General features: G+C 43.5%; 1 pseudogene; it reads left to right on the forward strand.

The window, feature by feature from the left end:
- Nucleotides 1-4,342, forward strand: part of LOC102012875 — a 25,717-nt pseudogene extending 21,375 nt beyond the window's left edge.
- Nucleotides 4,343-5,742: the final 1,400 nt, after the last annotated feature.

Below are 5,742 nucleotides of genomic sequence, written 5' to 3' on the forward strand. Positions count from 1 at the left end.
TTTTTTTTTGGTTTTTCTCCGGTACCGGGAACCGAACTCACGAGCTTGCGCTTGCCAGGCAGGCGCTTTTGCCGCTGAGCTAAATCCCCAGCCCCTGGGTCATCTTTTTGTATTATCCACTCTTCAGGCTGATGCTAGGTCTGGGCCTTCCTATTGAAAACCTGCTCAAGTCCTCACTGGAAGTCCATGTGCAGAGCTTTAGGAACTGTTCTTCGCATGTGTCCTGGGATTTTGGAATTAACAGATTGTGCCTACTTCCCCAGCCAGCTTTGTCACACTCTAATCTCCACCTTCATGTCCTCTGAGAAACACATACCCTAGTAATTCTTTATGGTGCTGAAGGTCTGTGTTCTATAACCTGTGTCTATAGCGTAGGTCTGTATTCTACAGTGGAGGTTGCTGGGAGCCACTGGCGCTGGTTATTGCTCAAGCAGTCAAGCTACCTCAATATTGAAAAAGGCATCCTGCCGGACAATTACAGTCATTAGTCGCTAGGCAACATTAACCCCCCCATGATACTAACTTTGCAAGTGTATAAAATAAACGCCCCTACTGTTGAAGTCAGTCCTCTTGCTCATCAGGCAAGAAGCAACTCCACTTGACCCCAGCTCTTGCCTCTTCTCCTTATTTTTCTCATACCCACCACCGTTTCTCTCCGGGGTACAACGAGAGACCAGTGATGTTCCCTACAGTAGGTCTGTATTCTATAGCTTCATTTGGCTGTAAAGGGGCTACAGACTCTTAACTACTGGGGATTATGCACTCTCCAAATACCTTGGGGTATTGTGGCTCTCTGGCTGAGTTGAATTGAAAAAAACCTGTGAGACTGTCTCTCTCTATAGGTCTCACATCCCAAATATGGTGCCCCAAGCAGAAGTAGGAGACCCAGTGAACCCAGAAAGCAACCCTTGTGATACTCAAGTGTTCACTAGACAGACATCTCTGTCCCAAGTTCTGGTGTCTTTCACAGAAGCATAGAAGAAAAGTCCTACTGAGAATTTTTTGTCTCCATACTGGGGCCCACTAACTCCTTGGGGAAACTGGGCTGGGCTGCTTGGTGGCTCTTCCTAGTACTTTGAGGAGATCATGAGATCAGAACAGAGTCTCCTCAACATGGAATCTCTTAGCCACTGTTAAAGCACTTGAAAGCTCTGTTTCAGCAGGGCAGAACCATTTGGGAAACAGTATCTCAGGATTTCCTTAGGCATTTTGAGCCAATTGATGGGTCTACTTAAATAGGAGGCAGTCAGTTGAGAAACAATATCTCTTGCATTTACCTTGATAGTAAAACCTTTGGTACTTCATTTAAGGCAGTAGAGACAGAAACCTCTTTTTAAGGGAAAAAAATCTTTAAAAATCCTAAGAACAAGGAGGGTTCTACCTTTGAATTACTGTCAATTGAGGTAAGCTTTACTAGCTGTTCTTTTGTTCTTCTCAGGCTGCCACGCACATGACACTAATTACCTGCACTTTTTAGAAGAAACAAGGGAAGAAAAGAGCAAGGTAACATGTTGTATATAATTGTAAGTTTAGTTCTTACCCACAGTGTGAGATTTTCTGATGATCACAATGGCAGTTGAAACAAAGGTGGTGAAACCCACATGACAGACCCAAAATAGGCAGCCAGTCACATGACCAGATAAGATGGTGGCCAGTCATGCAATGGGACGGGATGGGGACCCTCACGAATACAGCACCATGAGAAAGAAATGACCATCTAGGGAGAACAGTATAGATGACACTTTGAGCTCTAAAGGAGTGAATCCAGGTAGGTGCCTACTCAGGCAGGAGACTAAGTTACCAACAGCTATTTTTCTCAAAAGAGTGAGAAAATAGAGCAAAGTATCACAGAGAATAAAAACATGAGGTCGGTATGGCACACTAAACTCTCAGTACCTAAACGGTCTATTTGGTGCCTGCATTAATAACAGACTCTATGGCTATTTTTTACTAAAAATCCAAAAGAAGAAATGTGGAGATAAATTTTAGGTGGGCCTCTGCAGGCCTCTTACCACCTGAGAGGAAAAAAACACCCAGAGGCCAAGTTCTCCCTCTCCCCTGCCCTAAACTGTAGGACACACAATGAAGCTGTTCCAGGCAACAGAAGAGAAGTCCCTGTGTTCCCTACCCTAGGGGAGAGAGACAGTGAAAGAACTTCATGGTATTTGAGACAGAAACAAACAAAAAAATGTGTCCAAAGGATCTTACCTGGTTTCCTGATTGGTTAAGCCAAATGTGCTACCGAATTTTGGGGTGTTCCTGTGTCCTTCTGGAGGTATTTGCTAGGGTCTTTCTGTCTTGATCAAAGAATTCATCAAGACAAGCACAAAGGGTAGCCAAGTTTTTTATTAAGGGTAGAAAAATAAACAGGCTCTGCACAGTGAGTTTGGGCCAAGAAGAAAAGTAGGAAAAGAAGTGCACGCTGCAGTGCGAGGGGGGCCGCCATGGACGAGAGAGCACAGTAGCCAAAACTCAATGTGGACTGTTCTTTCTGTATCACCCACTCCTCAGGCTTAAGTCAGGTCTGTACTGTTCTATCAGTTTCTCAAAGGAAGTCCACATGCAGGGCTTTGGGAACTGTTGTTAGTACGTGTCCTGGGGCTTTGTAATGAACAGGTCATAACTTCCTCCACAGCCAGCCTTGCCACACCCTCATTGCGCATCTCATTTCTGCTTCAACATTTAGATCTTTGATACATTTTGATTTTTCTTTAGTACACAATGAGAGATATGGGTCTAGGTTCAATCTTCTGCATGTGCATGGCCTATTTTCCTATATCTCATTTAATTCTCCTGTTTGGCTTGGGAAGAAGATGGATGGATCTTGGAGAATGATGGTAGATTGTAATAAACTGAACCCCGTGGTGACTCAGATTGCAGCTGCTGTACCATATGTGTTTTCCTTGCTTGAGCACATTAACACATCTCCTGGTTCTTGTTATCCAGCTACTGACTTGGAAAATGCCTTCTTCACTGTACTTATCCACAAGGACCATCAGCAACAATTTGCTTTCAGCTGGCAAGGCCACCAATACACCTTCACTGACCTATATCAGAGTAGTATTAACTCTTCAGCCCCATGACACAGTTTAGTTTATATGGATCTTGATCATCTTCCCCTTACGTAAGTTGTCACACTGGCCCATTACATTGATAATGTTATGCAATTAGGCCAAGTGAGCAGCAGGTAGCAACTACTCCAGATTTCTTAATAAAGTTTTGAGAGCCAGAGGATGGGAAATAATCCAGTGAAAATTCAAGGTCCTTCTACCTCAGTGAAATCTCTAGTCCAGTGGTGTGGGACCTGAAGACATATCCCTTCTCAGGTTCCCCCTACAATGGATGAAGAGGCACAACACTTAGTGGGCCTATTTGGGTTTGGGGGGAAGCACATTCCTCACTCAGCTGTCTTACTCTGGCCCTCTGAGTGACTTGTCTCCTAGTGGGGCTTGTGACTGAGTGACCTGTCTCTTAGTGTCTGTTTGAGTGGGGCTGAGAACAAGAAAAGGCTCTGGAACAGGTCTGGGCTGCTGTACAGCCTACTGTGGCACTGAGGCCATATGATCCGGAAGGTCCAATGGTCCTCAGAGTGTCAGTGGCAGGTAGGAGTCTGTTTGAACTGTCTGGCAGGCCTCCATGGACGAGTCACAGCAGAGGCCTTTAGAATTTTTGAGCAAAGCTCTGCCATGATCTGCAGATAACTATTTTCCCTTTGAAAAACAGCTCTTGGCCTGCTACTTGGCCTTAACTTAAACTGGACACTTGGCTATGGGACATCAGGTCACCATGTGTCCAGTGTTGGCTATCATGACCTGGGTATTACCTGACCCACAAAGTCATAAAGTTGGACATGCACAGCAACAGTCTATCATTAAATAAATATGGTATATATGTGATTGAGCTGGAGCAGGTCCAGAGATACAAGTAAATTATGAGAAGAAGTGGCCCAGATGACCATGGCTCCTACTCCTGCCATATTGTCTTCTGTTTCCCAGCATGCACCTATGGCCTTATGGGGTATAATATATGATCAACTGTCAGAGAAGAGAAAGCTATGACCTGGTTTACAGATGGTTCTGCATGTTATATAGAGCCCACCTGCAAGTGGAGAGCTACAGAATTACAGCTCTTTTTCAGGACATCCCTGAAGGATAGTGGTGAAGGGAAATCTTCACACTGGGCAGAACTTCAGGCAGTGCATGTGGTAGTCCATTATGTCTGGAAGGAGAAATGGTCAGATGTACGACTGTATACTGATTCACAGGCTGTAGCCAATGGGCTCATGCTCATGGAATTCACTGATCTTACCATGTTTCTTACCATCCAGAAGTGGATGGATTGACAGAAAGATGGAATGGTCATTTAAAGACAGACTTACAGCACCAGATAGGTCACATTTAAAGACAGACTTACAGCACCAGATAGGTCACAATAGGTTGCAGGGTGGGGACAAGGTTCTTCGAAAGGCTCTATATGCTTTGAATCAGCATCCACTACATGGACTGTGTCTCCCATAGCCAGGATTCATGGCTCCAGGAATCAAGGGGTAGAAGTGGGAATGATACCGCTCACCATTACTCCTAGGGATCAGCTAGTAATATGTTTTTCTTCCTGTACCTCCCACGATCTTATGTTCTGCTGGCTTAGAAGTCTTAGTTCCAAATGGAGAAAGCTTATACCAGGAAGCACAGCTATGATACCTTTGAACTGGAAGCTAAGATTTCCCTCTGGTCATTTTGGTCTCCTTATGCCTCTGAGGAAACAAGCTAAAAAGGGAGTCACAGTGTTGTCAGGGGTGATTGATCCAGACTATCAAGGGGAAATTGAACTACACAATGGAGGAAAGAAAGAATATGCTTGGAGTGCAGGAGATCCTTTAGGGTGTCTCCTAGTATTACCGTGCCCTGTTACTAAAGTCAATGGGAAACTACAGCCTAATTCAGGCAGAATGACAAGTGGTCCGGAACCTTCAGGAATGAAAGTATGGCTCTCTACCCCAGGGAAAGAACCATGACCTGCTAAGGTGCTTGCTGGAGGCCAACGGAATACAGAATGGGTAGTAGAAGGTAGCTCTGAATACCAGCTATGATCTCATAATCAGCTACAGAAAGAGGACTGAAACTGTACTAGTGCTGTCCTAATACGATTCTAATGTAACATAAGGCTGACAGACTTCATCCTGATTCCTAAGGACTGTTAAACCTATGTGACAGTGTTCAAATGATGAAATGCTAAGAGTAAGCATCATCAAAACAAAACTTGCCTTCTGTTTTGGGGAGGGAATCAGTGCATTTCTATTTGTCTGGAGGATAATTATAACATGTTAGGCGTAATTATGAACTTGTCTTTGTGTCTGGAGACTGTGTCTGGTTGTCTGAATGTGTCTGGTTTTCAAATTGACAAAGGGTGGATTGTGATAATTGATCAGTTATGTCAATTTGAGTAAAAAAAAAACTAAGCTACATTGGCTCGGTAGCTTAATTTTGGAAGGCACTTATAAGTCCCTCACCAGAAGAAAGAATAAACAAAAGGTGGTATTTATACACAGTGGAGTACTACTCTACAATAGAGAAAAATAAACTTGAGTCATTCGTATGAAAATGGATGTACCTTGAGACCAGATTTTTTAATTTTAAAGAGAAAAAAGTAATGAAATAACAACAACAAAGACTATGTCTATTGGTTTATTGAAAGGAACAATTAATGCTTAAATTATTTTTCTTGATCAGTTTTGCATGTTTG

Source organism: Chinchilla lanigera, unplaced genomic scaffold (assembly GCF_000276665.1).
Source record: "Chinchilla lanigera isolate Chin_1 unplaced genomic scaffold, ChiLan1.0 scaffold00096, whole genome shotgun sequence".
Classification (NCBI taxonomy): domain Eukaryota; kingdom Metazoa; phylum Chordata; class Mammalia; order Rodentia; family Chinchillidae; genus Chinchilla; species Chinchilla lanigera.